We start from the raw sequence: 9,214 nt of genomic DNA, 5'->3' as shown, positions 1-9,214 counted from the left end.
CAGGCCACCTGACCTGTCTCTTGAGAAATCTGTATGCAGGTCAGGAAGCAACAGTTAGAACTCGACATGGAACAACAGACTGGTTCCAAATAGGAAAAGGGGTACGTCAAGGCTGTATATTGTCACCCTGCTTATTTAACTTCTATGCAGAGTACATCATGAGAAACGCTGGACTGGAAGAAACACAAGCTGGAATCAAAATTGCCGGGAGAAATATCAGTAACCTCAGATATGCAGATGACACCACCCTTATGGGAGAAAGTGAAGAGGAACTCAAAAGCCCATTGATGAAAGTGAAAGTGGAGAGTGAAAAAGTTGGCTTAAAGCTCAACATTCAGAAAACGAAGATCATGGCATCCCATGGTCCCATCACTTCATGGGAAATAGATGGGGAAACAGTGGAAACAGTGTCAGACTTTATTTTTTGGGGCTCCAAATCTCTACAGATGGTGACTGCAGCCATGAAATTAAAAGACGCTTACTCCTTGGAAGGAAAGTTATGACCAACCTAGATAGCATACTCAAAAGCAGAGACATTACTTTGCCAACAAATGTCCACCTAGTCAAGGCTATGGTTTTTCCTGTGGTCATGTATGGATGTGAGAGTTGGACTGTGAAGAAGGCTGAGCACCGAAGAATTGATGCTTTTGAACTGTGGTGTTGGAGAAGACTCTTGAGAGTCCCTTGGACTGCAAGGAGATCCAACCAGTCCATTATGAAAGAGATCAGCCCTGGGATTTCTTTGGAAGGAATGATGCTAAAGCTGAAACTCCAGTACTTTGGCCACTTCATGCAAAGTGTTGACTCATTGGAAAAGACTCTGATGCTGGGAGGGATTGGGGGCAGGAGGAGAAGGGGACTACAGAGGATGAGATGGCTGGATGGCAACACTGACTCGATGGACATGAGTTTGAGTGAACTCCAGGAGTTGGTGATGGACAGGGAGGCCTGGCGTGCTGCGATTCATGGGGTCGCAAAGAGTAGGACACAACGACTAAACTGAACGGTGTACAAACTATTCTGACCTGGTATTAGGCAAAACTACCAAACGACTAATCAAAAGACCAATTAGAAAAAAAAAAAAAAAGAAACTAAGGATGAATTAAAGTGTTTTCAGGAAAACGCTGAGTAAATCTGGGTAGGGAAGTGATATCTGACTTGAACATAAAGAGAAATTACCAAAAAAGAAAGAGAAAGCTTTCAAACAGATTCCTCTGGTAGGCTTCAGGAAAATATTATCTCCATTTATCTGAGAGCAGATGAATCAGTTCTATGGTGAAAGTGAAAATCTACTCTGACAGCAAACCGTAAAGAGTCTGTACTTGAAACTAGGTTAATGAAGTTGCATGTAACATTCAGACAGTGTAATTTTATCAGAGGAATAGTGACAGCCGTCTATGGAACACACGTCCTAACATGCCAATTTGTTATTTGCTTTTTTTATGTACTGCAATATATAACTAGAAAAATATGCATATATATGTATATATAAATACACTGCTGATGATTTAAATGTACCAAGCTAACTGCCAAAAGAACTCAAAAAAGAAACAGTTAAAATGATTGCTCTTGGGAAGTGGGAGTGAAGACTTGGGGAAGGGGCAAAGGGATTTTTATTTAGGCATTTCTGTATTACTTGATTTATAAATAGGTGATTATGTTAATTTAATAGAAGACTTTTAATTGCTCGCCTAAAATATATAGGTTTAAAACGAAACATGGACTTCCTGGTGGCTAAGCGATAAAGAATCCGCCTGCAGGAGATGCAGGTTCAATCCCTGGGTCGGGAAGATCCCCTAAAGAAGGAAATGGCAAAGCACTGCAGTATTCTTGCCTGGGAAATCCCATGGGCAGAGGAGACTGGCAGGCTACAGTTCATAGGGTCTCAAAGACCTGGACACGACTTAGCAACTAAACAACAACAAAATGAAACATGTCTCTGTAATTTGTCATGAATGAGTGCTTGATTTACAGAAAATAAATACACAGCTTTGTAATTTCTGAATAGAGATTTAAATTTTGATTCAATAAAATCAATTTAAGTCCAACTGACTCAACTGCTAATTCTAAATGAGCTAGTAAAGACATTTTTACCCCTGCTTTGCTCCCTGAAACCAACCTAAACAATAAGAAGAATGATCAAAACAGGGACCAAAACTTCATTTTCAGTGAAGCTGGAAAAGAATCACAGTTTCAGACCACAGACTATGAAAACCAGCTGCCAAATGACAGCAGACTCTGGACTGAGTTGAAAGGGGCGGGGAGGGAAGACACCAAACTGACAGATCTCATGCAGTAGACCAAGTGCCCCCAAGCACCCTGTGTCCCTGAAGGCCTCCGTCAATGATGCTTCGGATAGCACCGCAAATTCTTGGCGTTTGCCCAGAAATGTTGCTGACACGCCAGCAGTAGGGGCTGTGGAGCTGAGTGGGAAACACCAACACGTGACATTTATACAAGAAGTCTGCCTGTGTAACTGGATGGAGAATAATGATAATAACCAATAGGATTTTGTAGCTGGTGGTCACACACAGTTTCACTTATTTTTATAAACACTTAGCTCTTATACTCTGATGAGAATTAAGATATCTTACAAATTTTAAACCACATAATCCTGGTAGGCTATGAGGTAGGTACTATTATTATCATCATCCCCATGTTACAAGTGAGGACTCTGAGGCACCCAGAGGGTAAGTGACTTGCCCAGGACAGCAACTTGTAAGTGGCAGAGGCTGAATTCAAATCAAAGCAGAATGCCTCCGGAATTCATGCTCAAAACACTGTGTTATGGTGTCTCTTTGCAGACAGATATGAAGGAAGGATGGTTGGGAAGAAGGAAGGAGGGTGGGAGAAAGGAGACATCACCACACACAAAATCCTTTGTTGTTATAAGAAGAAAGGCATCCTGCTCATGGAAGGAGTGTCCACAGGATGACGAAAACACTAGGAAGAGACATGTTCACAGGCAGAGCCCTTCACAGAAAGCACTAGAAAGTTTTCTGAGGCTCTCAGAGGTTTCACTGACTCTAAGATTTCTCAATAAACTGTTTCCTCAACTTAGTACCCTAGGGTGAAACTGCCTGCTGCTTCTGCTCACCCTCTGGGTCCTTCCCCTCCAAATTACTGAAGCCATAGCTAGTTATGACCAGATTATCCTCCTTCAGAGATGAGTGGTAATCAGAAACAGAACTGTGTAACCAACGAAGGGGAAAGGAACAAAACAAAGACAACTGTTCAGTTCAGTGGCTCAGTCGTGTCTGACTCTTTGCGACCCCATGAATCGCAGCACGCCAGGCCCCACTGTCCATCACCAACTCCCGGAGTTCACTCAAACTCACGTCCATCGAGTCGGTGATGCCATCCAGCCATCTCATTCTCTGTCGTCCCCTTCTCCTCCTGCCCCCAATCCCTCCCAACATCAGAGTCTTTTCCAATGAGTCAACTGTTAGGAATCAGTAATTTTCAAAAACAGAATCAGCTTAGAATCTATGCAAATAAAGCAGCTCACAAAAAGTCAATGAAGAACACATACAAAATTTCACTGTAGAATGAGTGAAAGAGTTCTCCATTAAATAAATGAACTTAGAAGAAAACAATGGTCTTCATGCAACAATAAGTCAGAGCAGAGAGCTAATATTTACCAAACAATTAAAGGCACTAAGCAAGCAATTTATACTTAAATGATTAAAAGATATTGTGAAAGCCCAGGCAGTAGTAGTAATAATAACAACAAAATCACCTAGGAAGGTTAAAATTTTTTTAAAGGTTGGGTTTCTCCAGTCTTCCCTGGTGGCTCAGATGGTAAAGCATCTGTCTACAATGCAGGAGACCTGGGTTCGATCCCTGGGTCGGGAAGATCCCCTGGAGAAGGAAATGGCAACCCACTCCAGTACTCTTGCCTGGAAAATCCCATGGACAGAGGAGCCTGGTAGGCTACAGTCCATCGGGTCGCAAAGAGTCAGACATGACTGAACGACTTCACTTCACTTTGGATTTCTCTACAGCAATGCTCAAATCCAGAAGAGGAATAACCAAGCAAACCTTCATTCAGAAATAAAAACAGCAGCTACTTCCAATGTGAAAGGATTTAAGAATATAGTTCATCTGAATCTTTTTAAATAAAATTTCAATAAGAACTTCACTAACCAAGAGATAAATAGAGAAAATGTTATGAAAGTACTGGCTATGTACTATGCTATTTAGTAATATGCTAGTAATATGCTATCTAGGTTGGTCATAACTTTGCTTCCAAGGAGTAAGTGTCTTTTGATTTCTGGCTGCAGTCACCATCTGCAGTGATTTGGAGGCCCCCAAAATAAAGTCAGCCACTGTTTCCACCGTTTCCCCATCTACTCTCAGTCTATAAAACCACCTCCTCAAAACTAGCCAAAAAAAACTAAAAACTACAGAACACTGATGAGGGAATTTGAAGACATAATGCTTCTGCTGCTGCTGCTGCTGCTAAGTCACTTCAGTCATGTCCGACTCTGTGCGATCCCATAGACGGCAGCCCACCAGGCTCCTCTGTCCCTGGGATTCTCCCAGCAAGAATACTGGAGTGGGTTGCCATTTCCTTCTCCAATGCATGTGCATGCTAAGTCGCTTCAGTTGTGTCCAACTCTGTGCGACCCCAGAGATAGCAGCCCACCAGGCTCCTCTGTCCACAGGATTCTCTAGGCAAGAATACTGGAGTGGGTTGCCATTTCCTCCTCTGGAAGACATAATAAATGATTATATATTCTGTATTCATGGGTCAGCAGATTCAATACACAGTTCAATACATTTTTACTCAAATTTATCTATAGACTCAATGCAATTCCCAATGAAAACCCCAGGAGACATTTTTTTTTAGAAATCAATTGGTTGATTCTAAAATTTATAAGAAAAACCAAAGGTCCTAGAATAGTCAAAATGATTTCAAAAAAGAGAAGCAAAGTTGAAGGACTCATATTATCTGATTTCAAGACTTCTTATGATGTTATTATAATCCAGAAAGTTTTATATTGGCAAAAGGATAGACACACAGATATTAGAACAGAATTGAAAGTCCAAAATTATACCCATGTATCTATGGTGAAATTTTGGCAAATGTGCCAAGGTAATTCAGCAGAGAAAGAATAGACTTTTCAACAAATGATTCTGGACAATTGGGGATTTGTATATTTTTTAAAAAGAGACCTGACCCATGGTGGTGGTTTAGTCGCTAAGTCATGTCCGACCCTTGCGGCCCCATGGACTGTAGCCCTCCAGGCTCCTCTGTCCATGGGATTTTCCAGGCAAGAATACTGGAGTGGGTTTCCATTTCCTTCTCCAGGGGATCTTTCTGACCCAGGAATCGAACCCAGGTCTCCAGCATTGCAGGCAGATTCTTTACTGACTGAGCTATGAGGGACCTGACCTGTATCTCCAATCATAAACAAAAATTAATTCAAAATGAATCACAGACCTAAATGTAAAACTTAAAGCTATAATGCTTCTAGAAGAAACTGTGAGAAAATCTTGGGAATCTTGTGCTAACAAATATTTCTTAGCATACAAAAGGCCCAAACCATAAAAGAAAAAATTTGGTAAGTTGAACCCGTATCTCATACTATGTACAAAACTAACGTGAAATGAAACTGTGACCTAAATGTAAACCTAAAACTATTGACAAAGATAATTTGCTTGATGAAACTTTAGTCAGGCATCTTATCCCGGATTCATTTGTTCATTCCTTATAAAATTCTGATTTAGTAATCTCTACTGGCTTAACCACACCCCCCCACTCTCAATATCTGATTACCTTCCATGTCTGATCAAGTTCCTCATATTCCAGGATCCCTGGAGTGATGTATGATCATCCTACTTGTCTTTGGCAAGAATTCTGTTAGGTCAGTTTTACCAGAATCTCCCTTACCTCTGACATTTCTGCTTAGTGATTTTCCACCCACTAACCCCACTCTTGCTCTTTGACTATAAATTCCCGATTGCCATGCTGCATTTCAGAACTGAGCCCAGTTCCATTCTGAGGTCTCTTTTCCCCTCTTGCAATAGTCCTGAACAAAATCTGTTTTTATTTTTTTTAACTACTATCCAGCTACAATTTTTCTTTAACACTATAAAACTTTAAGGGAAAAAAAAATCTTTATGATGTCAGGCTAGCAATGATTTCTCAAACAAGATACCGAAAGTCAAGCCATAAAAGAAAAAATGATACAGACTAGAACCCAGATATACAATGACTCTTAAAATACTATAATAAGAAAAATAACAGAACTCTTTTTTAAGAGAAAATTTTAGCAAACACTACCAAAAAAAGATTCAAATGGCAGACAAATATGGGAGCATATGTTCAACATTAATAGCCATTAGGAAAATTCAAATTAGATGCTTAATAATACATCACTACACACCAATTAGAATAGCTAAAATTTTAAAAAGTGACAACGCCAAGCACTGGCAATGAAGCAAAGTAATTGGATCCTTATATGTTTCTTTTGGAAATGTAAAATGATAGTCACTTCAGACAACAGTTTGACAGCTTTTTGTAAGGCTAAACATATACTCACCAATTCACTACTAGATATTTATCCAAGAGAAATGAAAACACATGTCCACACAAATGCCTGTGTGCAAATGTTTAAAGCAGCTTTATTCATAATCCCTAAAAACTAGAAACAACCCAAATGTCAATTGACCTGGGAATGGATAAACAAATTGTGACGTGTCCATACTTAACAACACGAAAGAAGAGACCACTAACACATGCAACAATGTGGATGAATCTCAGTATTACTGTGCTAACTGAAAGAAGGCAGACACTAAAGATTACACAATGGATTCCTCAATTTATGTGACATTCCTGAAAAGCAAAACCATGGGGATAAAAATGTGATCAGTGGCTGCCAGACCCTGCAGATGGAGTAGGGAATGTATTACAAAGGCCTACAGGGGGACTTTATAATGTCATAGAAATATGATGTGATGGAAATATTCTGCTAGGTATCGATTGTGGTGGTGGTTCACACTACTGCATACATTTGTTGAAACTCAGAACTCTATATCTAAAAAGGGTCAATTTTGCTGTATGTAAATTATACCTCAATAAATCTGATGTTCAGAAACAAATCAATTTATACAATCATGTAAATTGTAGATATAAAGACAAATTAAAGAAAATCATACAATTAATTTAAATTAGGAATTGGATGAGAGATGTGTGGAAGGGAACATAAACTAGTTTTCTTACAGTAGGGAGGCAATAAGTAGTGTCAAAAGTCAAGAAATCAAAAAAAAATAAGCTTTAGTATGTTATTAAAAGCTGTAAAGTCACCACTGAAGGGCTTAAACACATTATAAATCTGCTGAACTATGAATGAAAATAGACATACTTATTTAATTTTAAAACCACAGATATTTGGAAAACTATAGAATAAAGTAATAACAGCAGAAATTACAAAAGATGAGGACAAAGACCAAAAATACCTGTATAATGATATATGTAAATAGGATAAAGTCACATATCAAAAGAAAAAAATTCTCAGGTAGATTAGAAAATCAAACAACTTCGTTGCATACAAGAGATACACTTAAGACTAAGTATTGGACACATATAGCAGGCAATTACTAAAGCAGTAATTACATTATTAATATCAAAGTATTGAATTCACTGCAAAAAGCATTAAATAAGACAAATAAGTTCACTTTAAAGAGGCAATCTAAATGAAGATCTATTGTAAATCATTAATGCCAAATATCCTAGCATGAAAAATTCTTAAAGCAAAAACAGCAGAAGATATAAAAAGAAATAGAGAATACAGAAGTAACAAGAAAATTCACTCATTCTCTTGACCCATGACAAATCAAGGAAACAGTAAAATATAAAGGTATAGAATCAAATTCCGTAATTCATCATCTGTCTAAAATTTTAAACTCTGTAAAGTATTAATGTATTACACTCTTCACCTTGAAAACAAAGAGTACACCATCTTTAAGTACTCAGAGTATGTTCAGAAACATTTAATGTTGGACCACAAAATACTCTCAAAATATTACAACTAAAAATAGTACAGATTCTCAAATTACAATACAAAGAATGTAGAATTAAATTTCAGTATAGAAAATAAAATCCCCCACTGCTTAAAAATTAAAACTGTTTTAAAAGTTGACTTAAAGTTAATAAAAAATGAAATTGAAGGATATTTAGAAAATAATGTAGACACTATGCATCAGAATCCACGTGTTATGTCTAAAAGCAATACTTTGAGGAAAAATTCAGTCTTAACCAAAATATCAAAAAAAAAAAAAGAAAAGAGTTCATATTTAGAGGAAGAGGTAAGAAAAAGGAATAAGAAAATAAATGCAGGAAAGCAGAAAAAAAGAAATCAGGCAAAATCATATATGAATAATATTGAAACAAACATATCAAAATAATAAGCATAAGAATTGGTCACTTGAAAAATATCAACAAAATGGTAGCTTACCTCATTTTTTAAAGGATGTGTAAGGAAAGCAAAAACACATAAAATTTGTAGTTATAATGAGTTAAAAGAAAACCAAAATAATTATTAGAAAATATTTTGCATGAAAGTATGCAATATACATGAAAACCTAGATTAAATAAGTTGGTCTCTAAAGAAATATAAATTACCAAACTGACCCAATAAAAGGTTTTTTTAAAACAAGCAGGCCAATTGCCAGTAAAGAAATTGAGAAGGTTATCAAAGATTAACCCCTCACAAAAGCACCAGGCTCCATCAATCTCACTAATGACTGCATTCAAAACATCTAGGAATGCATTATTTCAATCCTAAGTGGCCTCTGAACATGGAGTGGGAGGTAAAGAATGACACTGACATTGAATCTGACAAATAAAGTGCAAGAACAGAAACTACAGAACAATACATAATTTATATATTGTGAGGTAATTCTATAAAACACCAAGAAATTTAATACACAATGATCAAACAGGGTTTCTTCTTTGGATGAAAGAATAGTACAAAACTGGGATATCTATTAAGCTATCATTATCACATTAATAGGTTAATGGGTTAAAGGAAAAATTTATTTCATCATCTCAATAAATAGTGAGAAGGTATTTTGCAAATACCTTCCTGTTTGAACATCCTTCCTGTTTTAAAAATTGTGTGTATATATATACACATACATATATATATATATGAGTATATTATGTGAATATACACAAATATTATATATAACATGATCATATTATATA

Source organism: Bos grunniens, chromosome 2 (assembly GCF_055505025.1).
Source record: "Bos grunniens cultivar Pamir isolate PY7600 chromosome 2, Bosgru_T2T1.0, whole genome shotgun sequence".
NCBI classification, from domain to species: domain Eukaryota; kingdom Metazoa; phylum Chordata; class Mammalia; order Artiodactyla; family Bovidae; genus Bos; species Bos grunniens.
Note: the sequence above shows the minus strand (reverse complement) of the source record.